The following is a 13,161-nucleotide window of genomic DNA, read 5'->3' on the forward strand; positions in this document are numbered from 1 at the left end:
CTCTCTATGCTTCTATATGCCACCGTACACATCACTAACTCTGTGTCTCCTCTCTCCTGTAATATGTCCTCTCTCTCTCTCTCTCTCTCTCTGTACCTTTCTGCAGGTTGCCCTGGCTTTGGAGCTCTACATCTCTGATGAGCAGTCACATCAACCTGACCAGTGTTTGATTGTTTATGTCTTGTTGCTTCTTTTCTCTCTCCTCTATCCACTCACCCCAACTGGTCGACGCAGAAGGCCGCCCACCAAGAGCCGGGGTCTGTTGGGCGGTTTCATCCATTAAAGGGAGTTTTTCCTCCCCACTGTTGCCAAGTGCTGCTCGGGGGAATTGTTGGGTTTTTCCTCTGTAATAATAGTGATAATAGTAAGGTCTAGACCTTACTTTGTAAAGTGTCCTGAGATAACTTTTGTTGTGATTTGGCGCTATACAAATAAAATTTGATTTGATTTGAAATAAATAAAATAATAGAATGACAGATCTTTCATGGTTAAACCAGAGGTCTGACTTGACCGATCTAAAGGTGGTGTACTACAACACTTTCTAAAATTTGAAAACTTTAAATTAGCTTAATTGTTTTTGAAAAGAACAAGCAATAGACAAAATCATTTCTAGTTGACTGGATATTAAACCCTTGTCAGCTGTGCTAACATAACAAAAGCTGCAAAGTAGCAATATGTTTAACAAGTTTTTATGCAGTTATGCCACATATTCAGTTTTTGAAGACATACAGCCAGTGTAGCATTAATCATGTAACAGATTTGTCTAAGAGTCAAATAATCAAAATAAGAGCAGTTTTACTGATACTATTTGCCCTGGAGTCAACAACCAGCAACAGCCACCTCCCACACCCACACACAAACACATAGAGAGAGTCTGTCAAACAATATGTAACATGCTGGGGTTTGTAACTCTTTGGTTTGCAGCATGTTTGGCGTGGACACACCTCCTGCATCTGTCCACTCTGTCTCTCCTTTTCTCTCCTCTCTCTCTGCTCTTTTACATCAAAGCTATTTGTGATGCTTCAGCTAATTATCAAGCAACACACACACACGTGCAGCAACCTGATCATTGGTGTGTTAATTTCAGGCTGTTTTCTGACACAAGATCGCCACGCTACCTTGAACACCATAATTATATCACCAGCACATACACACAGTGTAATTACAGGTAAAAGGAGCTAAGAAGAGCGGCAGGTGGCTGTGATATCATATTGTCAGATATCCTTTATTGGACATATAAACACCTCAGGGACACAAACAGAAGAGAAAGGATTTCAGGAGCTGCTTGATTAGTTTTAAATAGTCATTACACAGTTCCTACAGCACCAGCAACCCCAAGAATGTGATTGACCACCCCTGCCAGAGCATAAGGCAGCATATTTAGATGCTCATCTTGAGGCACGCTCAATTTTTCTATTCAACTTACAATTGCAGAGTCCTGGCAGAAGTGTTGCATATTACTGGAATATCCATTTCTTAGCAACTTTAACATCTGATTTCAATATTATGTGAGCTGCTACTAGCTAATTGCTAAGTTAACAAACACTCACACACATTTCATTTGAATACAAATTACCAAATGATGTTGGTTTAAGTTAAATAAATCATACTGTCATAGTCATATACAAGCGCAAACACACTGAAATTACATCACACATCATACCTAGTCTTCCAATCTCTCTCTGTTTATTGCTTTAACCCATTCAGCAGCACGGTGGGTAGAGCAGTTGTCTCCCAACCGGAAGGTTGAAGGTTTGAATCTCGGTGCCTGCAGTTCACGTGTTGAAGTGTCCTTGGGTAAGACACTGAACCCCCCCCAAGTTGCCAGTGATGGCAGCACGTATGCATGCAGCGGCCCGGGGTCCCTCGGCTCCAAACAAAATTTCATTGTACGTGTCACAATAAGGTAAAGCTTCTTTTAAAGACAGCTTACATACTTACCACAAAAATAATATGTATTGTAAATTATTATTCATCACTAACTTTCTAAAGACATTAATTGGGATAGAGGAAAATTTATATTTCACCACTGTGTGTGCTGTTGACTCATGTTATAAGCGTCTTGATAATGTGACTCATCTGTTGTATGTAGCTGTATGCTGGTTTCCTCAATATGCATGTGAATCACCTCAGCACCATGGATTGGGTCTGAAGTGACCCTTACAGGTCAGAGGTAGCATAACATACTGAACAAACATGAAAAACATGTTGAGTTGAGACTGAAGCAAACAGCAAAGTTTTAGTGTTTAATAGCAAATTAGTGAAGCGCTAATACTCTCCAGTTTATGTTAAATTGTACTGGTTGGTTACTAAACTGGCTAAAGTATCTGTTCTTTGCTTGGGTAAGAGTGGTTAGGTCAGCCTGTCATGTGGCTGCTGGGCCTAGTGACACACATATCTCACTAATGTGTGCGAAGACAGCTCTCTCTTTTATATTTGTCATATATCTATGTATATTTGCTCTATGCTGATTCTGCAGTCAACCTATTAGACAAAGTGTGATGTGGCTGTTAACAGATTCTCAGGTCACACAGGAAAAGGGAATAAGTCAGAGTAATAAACAGTGCATGTTTTGCAGCAGCGAGGGGTGACTCTGTGCCTATTGTGAGCACTGACACTTATATGATGCAGGCTGATAACAAAATAACAGCAGGAGAAAGAAATGTGTGTGTGTGTGTGTGCAGCCACAGACAGCATGTCTCCTTGTTTGCTGTCCCTCAAATAAATTCTGTTCTGTTGTTTTGCCACTAATACAGCCACTGGAACAATCAAATATATTGACCAACAAACACACATACACACACACACACACACACACACACACACACACACACACACACACACACACACACACACACACACACACACAGATAAGCCTTGTCATGCATTTGGGATGTGTATTGGTTTAGTTCTTTACAACTGCTCTGATATGCAACATTATCTGTTCACATACTGGCTCCACTATGGTAACATACATTCACATTTAAAAAGAAACAGTGACATGGAGACACACACTTGGATATACACATGCAGACACAAACATACACATTGATGTACAGTACACACTTGCACAAACTCTGCGTCTGCAGGTCTAGGCCCATTGATCTGAGGTTCGGTGCCACTAGGCTTCGAATCCAATGCTGATAAAAAAATACATACACATATACATACACACACACAGAGAAGTACACACACACACACACACACACAGGACAGACACACAGACTCCAGCCACAGCTGTAGTTGCATTTTTTAATGATTATTCAAGCTTTGATGCTTTTTGTAGCTTTTAAGAGTTGCAGGGGACCTAATGCCAAACTCCAATCAGAAAGCTGGAAATTTAGTGTTTTCTTGTCTTTTACCAAATTTTATGTAAACTTTTAAATCTTTCTGTCTTTCTGATGTCAATGTGAATATATGGCATGGTGGAATATTATACTGTACATTAGACTTTGAAGGAAGCAGTTGGTAGCATTTCTGAGCTTACTATATTATGCAACCTTTAAAGGGGTACAGTAACTAAGTCTAAGGATTTTGAAATTGAAAGAACATTTGAAATACAACTTTCCCAAAGACATTTCTTTCTTTAGCCAAACTGTTTCCTTTTCTAATATACAGAAATCACTGAACCATATTTAGTATTAATTTTATGTTACTACTGTAGGATAACTGTAAAGCTGTAACACTAGCTACTTTGAGGAGTAAATTAACTATGTTGTAGTCATAATTATGTTGTAATTGATTGTAGCAATGCAACTATTCCCAGGCATTGATCGCAGCAATATATTTCAAGAGCATCAACTTTCATGCTTTACTGTAGGTGTGTAGCCGGTCTCATCTCTACACGGCCATCAAGTTTAATTTTTGCGTTGTGTCTTTACTGATGAGTTGTACACAGGGGGTTTGCCATCCATAGCAGAGTTTATGTGTGTGGAACACAATTAAATCAATACATCCACTAGTCAGGTCTCTCTGTTGCACATCTGAAAGGCAGAAAAAGACGACAACAGACTCCATGTGAGACCATCAATGCGCTTCGACCTAGCTAAAACATTGCAACTAGCACGTTAATAAAGTGGTATATTTCACACAGGAAAGAACGATTTTCACACAGTTAGCAACAATGCAATAGAAAACAGTGGCTTATAACTCTGTGCCATAACAGTCTAAACAGTAAAGTGTGTTTTTTTTATGGAAATAAAACACTTAAAATTACAAGAGCAGAGTATACACCTCACCTCTTCTCAGCTTTCCACAGTAACTGAGGACCGCAAAAAATAAAAACTCCTGACCAACAAAACCATTCAAGTCAATATGTTTGTGCAAAAATATTAGACAACATGACATGAAATAAAGAACTTTAGTGAAATAAATGCATCATGTGGACAGCTCAAGAATAAAAGTGGGCATTAACCTCACAAAATAAAATATGCACTGTAATATTTTGAGAATGTTCACTATCCACATTCATCTGCTACAGGTGCATAAACACTACAAGGCTACAGTTGGAATTTGAATGTGAGGAAGAGACTGTCTGGTAATTTCAGAAACAAGCTTTGTGACACCCAAAGATTGATGTCCTTTCAGGTATTTAAACAGTGGTAATATTTTCAGGAGAGAGTGAAATCTAGAGTTTTGTGTCTACTGATCATGTAACAAGTGAAAGCATGTAAAAATAAAAAAATAAATAAACAGGAGAGGTTCAATAATGGATCCTTGTGGCACTCCATATTGCTTTTCAAATTTAAGAACTGAAATAACTAAGACCAACTGTCAAAGAAAGGTGCTGAGGAAATCTCAAATCTTTTAATTAAAATGTTATGGTCTCCGGTGTCAAAACTAAGATGCTATGGTGAGATCATAAACCTGACTGGTATTTGGAAGATATGTTATTAATTAAGATATCAGTACAATTTATGATAAATAACTTTTTAAATAATTTTACTGATGATGGCTGTCATTGGTCACTATTCACTTAGTACTGTGGGGACTAGATTAGAGCATGGGTCAGGCCACATGTTTCTGTCTGAACTCAACCTGTGCCCGATAAATTTATAGTATATAATGTCTTTTTATCATTAAATAAAGCAACCATTTGAGCGCTTTTGCCATCTAACCTAAAGTTTGCCCTATGTCTCTGAACTTGACCTGGACCCAAAATTAATTTTCTGTCTAAATTTCTGTTTGAACCCAGTTCGAACCGTTGGGTACCAACAGGTCCTGTTGGGCTCAGTTTGGGTATCCACACCATAGTCAGAATTGTTTGTCAAAGGGACCCAGTAATAGAGGTCTTTATAAATGGGGAAAGTGATGATAAGGAAAAAAGGTTGCAAGGATGAAGGGGGATAAGTGCAAGATCTCATACTGCACATACATTATCAGAAAGCTCACTGTAGAGAAATGTTCAAATTACTTCACGCTAATATAAAAAAAATCATTCAAAAGATTATAACCTTTATTTTGAAATTGAATGACTCATTCCAAGTTTAAAGAACCCACTGGTCATATTCATTCATTCATTTTCTACCGTTTGTTCCCTGAGCGGGGTCATGGGGGGGGGGGCGGAGCCAATCGGGCGAAGGCGGGGTACACCCTGGACGGGTCGCCAATCCAGCGCAGGGCTAACACATAGAAAAACAACCACACACACGCACTCCTATGGGCAATTTAGAGACACCAATCAACCTAAGCGGCATGTCTTTGGACTGTGGGAGGAAGCCAGAGTACCCGGAGAGAACCCACGCAAGCACGGGGAGAACATGCAAACTCCACACAGAAAGGTCCCAGGTGGGGTCCGAACCTAGAACCTTCTCGCTGTGAGGCAACGGCGCTAACCACTGTGCTGCCCATCTTGGGGAAGTTTAAAGAACCCACTGGTCATATTATTTTCCAAAAACAGTTAAAAAGCAAAATCCTTTACACACAATGTTTTTATGTAGGTATACAAGTGAGGTTCCACCTCTGTAATGATAGTTTACTTCTTCTTACAATCTAGATTGGTCTATACATTTAAAATGTTCTTTGTCTTTGTACTTTGTACTGATAAACGAAGTTCGACTGTGGTTCAGTGGGTAGAGTGGTCGTCTCCTCAACTGGAAGGTTGAAGGTTCAAATCACGGTGCCTGCAGTCCACATGTCAAGATATTCTTGGGCAAGACACTGAACCCCAAAGTTTCCCCCGATGGTTAGAGCCATCAGCGTGAGTTGGTACTGCAGGTGGCTGCCCCGGGTCTGTACAGGAAACAAATTCCTTGTGTGTGTAACATACTTGGCCAAAAAAAGTGATTGTCCTTATAAAGTTTTGCACAAAGTCAGAATGTGGGCTGTACTTCAAACTTTTTCTTTGCAGTCTATGTGTGCCATATGTTCAATTCTATGGCATTAGCTTATCTACTTCTGTAATGTAATGTTCTTTCTTTTATGTTCTCCTTTGACTGGACAAGAAACAGCAGCACAAAGCATTACCTCACTTTTCTATCCAATTATCAAGTTTCTAAAATCCTCAGAACCAAAGTCCTCAATCCTAATAACGTGTGCTTGCTGACAGCTGCATTCCTGAATGCGCTAGTTTGAAGCATACTATTTGTCTTCAAATGTGACAAAAAGCTTCGCATGGACCAGGAAGGGAAGCGAGAGACAAGAGAGACTGATGGGATCACTCTGTCCTCCCTGAGGGGCGACTGAAACCCTTTTAGAGCTTGTCTCTCTCTCTGTTTGTCCCTTCGTCATGTCTTTCTCCAGTTTTTACTGTTGCTATCTGCCTTCCACTCTTTCTCCCAGTCACTCCATCAGGGAGGGAAAGCTCTACAGTCGATAGGGCCATTAGTAAATAACGCATACATAATTTATTAAATATCTTTAGATATATATTTCGGCATTGAGTTACCAGGCAGTAAAAAGGGGAGGGCAGCAGTGGAATACCTGACACTTTGCAATGAGATTTTACATTACAAATGTTGTCTTACATTTAATAAACAACAAAATAGTTATATGGTATTTTACTTCTATAGCACTTTTCTATGCATTGCAGCACACTCAAAAGTGCTTTCAAACTATTTGGCCATTCACCCATTTACACTCCCACATTCACACACTGGTATCATCACTGGGAGCATATAGGGGTTCAGTGTCTTGCTCAAGGACACTTCGACATGTAGACTGGACAAGCTGGGACTCAAACTGCTAATCTTCTGGTGAGGAGATGACCCACTCTACCTCCTGAGCCACAGCCACCCCCTAGATATGGTCGTTAATTAAAAAAGAACAATAATATGTTTAAATAAAACTCTAACTCCTCTGTTTAGCATTTATAAGCATAAAGTAAAAATGTAAGAAATTGTGTATAAATTGCTAAGCAGATGGAACATTTTAAAAGTTTTTATTAATGTACAGTAGTGTAATAACTTTTGCTATGAAGACATTATATTATTGGTGACTGTGGCTCATGAGGAAGGGCAGTCGTCTCCTGACCAGCAAGTTGGTGGTTCGACTCCCAGTCTCCCCGCATGCCTAAGTGTCCCTGAGCAAGACACTGAACCCCGAATTGCTCCCGGTGGCTTGAATAGCGCCGGTGCATGGCAACCTGTCGTCATCGGTGGGTGAATGGTGTATGATCTTCTGTAAAGCGCTTTGGCCAGTGCAACACACTGTGAGAAAGCACTATATAAAATACAGTCCATTTACCATTACAGCTGTATTTTGAGATATTGTCATATTAAGTGTTATTTCATAACTTAAAAACAAAAACAATAGACATTAAAGTTGTAAATATCTATGGACAGAAATAGCTCTTTCAATATTATTACAAAAAAGTTTAAATCACAGTAAGCTTAATCATTTGCATCTCAACAATGCATTCAGAATCTTTCCCATCATGCCTTTAAACAATACATCCTGTACAGCCTTTAACACACACACACACACAAATTTGCGTCATCTCCAGAATGACGCACTCAGCACCCAGTTTGCAGAAGTTGAAATTTCACACAGAACTGCTTACTGAAACCACAAGATTAACCATAACACACACGCGCATTTCCTCCCAGTCCTGTGAAAGTGGAGTGTAGGTGAGGACCAACAGCTTTTGGAACTTCATCCACAAATGTCTCACAAACAGCATATTGATGCAGATAAAATAATGCCTAAATCTCAAGATTTCAGTGAACCTAATACAGATGAGAAAAAGACTAATAAGAGTGAGCAGACATGAGCAGGTCAGATGACAATGTTATAGATTTCTGTGCTCACAAAAATTGTTTTTTTTTATTTCCCTAGAGAATAAATTTCAAAATTAGGAGCAATATGAGTTCCTTTTGCAGTATATCTAGGGTCTCCCTGGTTTTCAGATGGCTTGGGGTTTATTTCTTTTTGTTTTTTTATATTATTTAATTATTCCAAGGAAATTCTAACTTATATTTATAACATCATTTTTGAAATGTTAACTAACTGCTCCCTCAGCTAAAGTAACTTCTCATTCAGTAGATGTTTCGAGAAGGCGACAGTGGCGCGGTGGGTAGAGCAGTCGTCTCCCAACCAGAAGATTGAAGGTTCGAATCTCAGTGCCTGTTGTCAAAGTGTCATTGAGCAAGACACTAAACCCCCCGTTGCGCCTGATGGTTAGAGCCATCAGTTGAGTTGGCGTCACAGATGGCTGCCTCAGTTCTGTACCGAAAACAAAATCCTTGTGTGTAACATAAAGTTGATCATCCTCCTTATCCTGTTAGCTACATTAGCAATTTCTTTACTTGAAAAGCAGGCTACATTCTGCTGTCTCTATTGTTACAAGAATTATTCCCCAGTGAAGTTATATCCTACTTCATGTTTTCTTTGTGGAGGCTAACCTTATCAATGGCTGTTACTACCATTCTGAGTTGATGGTACAGAAAAATATCCAATCAGCTGTTTGATTGGCTTGGCAATGCTGCCAGTAACACAAATGTTCATCTAAACACTGATTGTTGATTGACAGGTCATTCCTGTTGCCAGCTTAACTTTAATTTTGAGATCAAGTCACCTCTCCATTATTTTTCAGTGCATATAACTAACCCTCGTTTTTACTGTACTTCTGTTATGTCACCTTTTGCATTAATTTGGCTTAGGTGCTCTTCAAAAACACTTAAGTGTTGTGCCTAAGCTTTTCTATGGTAGGAAAAATTGTGTATATGATATAAAACAGGATTCACACTACAAAGAGCTATCTATGACTCCATTTTATGAATAAAACTTGTACTGACTTTCTAAGTTTAAAACTTGTCCTGGTCCTTACAAAGATAGAAAAATAATAACATTCTCAAATGGCACTCTCCCAAAAGCACATGGATCACTGCACACACCTTTGCATGTCACTGACTTCCACTATACATCACCTATTTTCTCCCTCACATACTAATATGTGGATATTTATTCATATTTGATGCCACTTTAGATAAAAATCAATGAGGTAATCAAGTACTCGTTATGAAACTGGTGCTCCGGTGGCGTTTGCATATTCACCACCGCACACATCATTAAAAGCACATCCATTATCACCACCGCCAGCGTCTTGCTTTTAATTAATTTGAGTAAACATATTGAGGTGTGCCACACACAAACACATGCACAAAGACACACATACTAACACATCGACTGCAAGGATGTCTGCATTACAATTGTGCTGAATCTGTATAAATTTTATAAAACACTGAACAAAGAGTGAGAGCTGATGTGTTGCATGCTGAGGGAATCTGAACCTACTATTAAAAAGTGGCCAAATTCAAGGGTCAAATTCAAGACATTGAAGGCCCTGTTAAAAATATACAGTGTTATACAGTAGATGTTGATAAATCTGTGTAACTCCCAAATCCATAAGTGAATGTTCAAACACTGTCACATTTCTTGGGTTGCTAGACCATATTTACAGTTTAAGGAAGATTAAGGCATATATAAAATCACCTTTTTTATGACAACACTGGATGGATTATTCCCCCCAAAACACTTCTTTAGCCACAGATAGCTGGTGTTTGACTGAACACAAACTTGCCTCTTCCCCATGTGATCTCCTCATTTGAAGGTCACCATATGTTTCAGATAATGTGTTTGTCAGATCATATAACAGTCTCCGATACTGGGCTATAACGACTCAGTTATTTAGGGACATTGTTGGCCTTCAAAGGACTGAAACACCACCGAGGGGGATAAATATCTCCGGCTCAACACCAGTCAGTCAGAACTGATGAAGCCTCTTGGATGAGAGGTGAAACGTCTTCGACCTAGAAATCTATTCCCGCTGATTTTTTCTAAATTTTTTCAGTTTACTATGACCTGGATGACTGAGAGTCTGCACAGACTTGAGAACCAAACCTAACCTGAATCTAAAGCTATAATATATTTTTGCTTTAGCTCAATGGCCCTCGTTCGCAGTGACATCAGGATGTAAACAGTGTGTTGCATTCTGGGATTTTTTTAGGAGACTTACTGGTAAAATGACAGCAGTAAGACAGAGTATAATGTACAGATTGCATTTAATGATTCCTCTATCAATATCATGACACTGATAACACTACATCACCTACTAGCATAACCATTTAGCTGTTATTTTTGTATAATATGTAGCTGTGGTGGTATTCAATTAACAGAAACACAATGTTAATATAGCCACACATAAACTAAGGCATCTGCGGAAAAGATTAGATTAGATTCAACTTTATTGTCATTACCCATGTACAAGTACAAGGCAACGAAATGCAGTTTAGCATCTAACCAGAAGCGCAATCACACCAGTGAAGAGTGTGCAGTATCTACAGAATGTACATTCAGAACTAATTTACTGTTGGATATGTACAATTTATAGTTACGGTAAGATATGTAGGGTAATGTACAATATATAACAAACTATGGATTCAAATTATAGTAATAGGTACAATAAGCCTATAGAACACTAGTGCAATGGGAGGAAATGGAATGAAACAATGCAGAATACGAAGATAATAAGTTCCGGTGGGGGGAAGCTGCTTATATTGGGGTGAAAACAGGTGTAAACAATTGAGTGCTGATTAAAGTAAAAAGTCCGTAACTGAGATATGGTGAACCAGGATGTTGTGTCAAAATAAAAGCATGAAACCGGAAACAGGCAGGACAGACTCATGACACTCTAATGTACATAATGTGGGAAATGTCCTCAGTTTAAGTGTGTCTGATTTCTTTGGGGTAATGCAAATGTGTGTACAGCCACTTTGGGTTTTAGACCAAGAAAGTAAGGATATTTTGCCTGGTCCTCATTTTCTGATACATCTTCAAAGGTCTGTTTGAGACTTGGTTTTAGGGTTCAGGTCAGGGGGTTAGGGTTAGACATTTAGATGTGATGATTAAGGTTAGGGTAAGACTTTTGGGAATGCATTGTGTATCTTCACAAAGATACAGTACAGTAGCTCTATAAATGTGTATATGTGTGTAAGTGCCTTTGAATCAACTCATTTAGCTTCTAGCTGCTGACGGAAAACCTCTCATGTGTCCCTGCTTGCACACACACATACACACACACAGAAACGCCCTCCTGCACACATACCCTTGCACCTTGCCGCTCCCACAAAGCCACAATGCATCTTGGGAACCATTAAGGAAACCAGAGACCACCTCAGTGGGCAAAGGACACAAACACAGGGAGAGAGGAGGAGAGCGAGAGAGATAGAGATAGATGATAGAGAGGGTGAAGGAAAGAGAGGTGAGTTACAGAGGAAGATTTTCAGTCTGATCATTTCTCTGTATTGCTTCATCATGATTGTGATGTGTACCTGTTGTAATGTATGGAAAACCAGTTTGCAGTATGGTTACAGGTTGGCTTTACTGTATTGACTGTATGAATATTGTCCTTTTGTTTATTTCATCCAGTTGCTAGATGCTGTGATGTTCACTACATTTCACAACTTTTTTGCAAATTAACTGAGTCTTACCAGAAGTGAAACAAAAAATTTGATTTGGGAACTGTAACAAATGTCATGTCACTTGAAGAGTTTCATTGTCCCATCATAGTCAAAACAAAGAATTTCAGTCCTGGTAAGAGAAACATCCTAAAGGAAGCATTCCATAGTTGTAACTAATATTTGTTGCAACTGTCCCTGAATTATGATACAGTAGTGGATTGCCATAAACCTGAGTGACTCCCAAAGACTCACAGTATCCTGATTTTTAGTCCCCTAGTAGCTTCAAAGAGGTTGGATCCTCCATTTTCCACATATCTACATCTCAAACTGTCCCCAGTTTTTATTATGGTATAAATTTGTAGTCTGAACCTGAGACCATCAACAATATGTTCTGAGACTCTGGGCTCCTTTAGTGCAGTGGAAGACATGAAACAGCTGCTTTCATAGGATGAGTAGTGCTAACATGACTAGTCAGCTGATGTTCATGTGTAAAATTGGTGAATGTTCCTAAAACGAATTAACATGATATTTGCAAAATGCTGCTATTCTGCCCAAATCCTATAATAAAGTATTCTGGAAAATTAAAAGCCTTAAAAGAAACAGGAAATATAATGTTGCTATGGATACAAGGAGTTGCACTGTGAGATCTGGGAACTTAATTTTAGCCCCCAGTACATTTGTTTACTTTTTGGAACATACAGTAAGTACACCAAATTAGCCATTAACAATTCATTTTTGCTAAGTCCAATTATCTTCTCTTATGTGCAGACAGCTATCCCTGAATTACAGTAATACTTTGAAAAAAGATTAGAGTAGAGGAAATAGCAGAGTGGAGTTGTGTGGTGAGAGTAATGCAGCAGGACAGCTAAGTGATAGTCACCTTTGACGCTGCTGATATTGACACCAACGGAACCCGAGAGGCTGCACTTTAATGCTAACCACTGCACTCTACTGGAGCATCAATCACACACACACAGAATAAGTAAGTAATGAGTCAACATTTGCTTAGTACACAATGCTCATACAATATGTGGTCACGCTGCAGTACACAAAATTAGGGCATTGCGCACACACACTGAGAGGTGTGTTTTTATCATGTGGAAAACAGTGACTGACTATAACTGCTTGTTGTTGCACACAGGCACCTCTGATCATTTGGTATGCTTATTTTCAATTTGGTTTAAGGCACAAAGATGCCACACCTGTAATCTGTTTTCTTGTTGTTTGAACACTAGGATGGATAGTATGTCGTACAGTATTACCT

The sequence above is a fragment of the Monopterus albus genome, unplaced genomic scaffold, assembly GCF_001952655.1.
Source record: "Monopterus albus unplaced genomic scaffold, M_albus_1.0 scaffold441.1, whole genome shotgun sequence".
Taxonomy (NCBI): domain Eukaryota; kingdom Metazoa; phylum Chordata; class Actinopteri; order Synbranchiformes; family Synbranchidae; genus Monopterus; species Monopterus albus.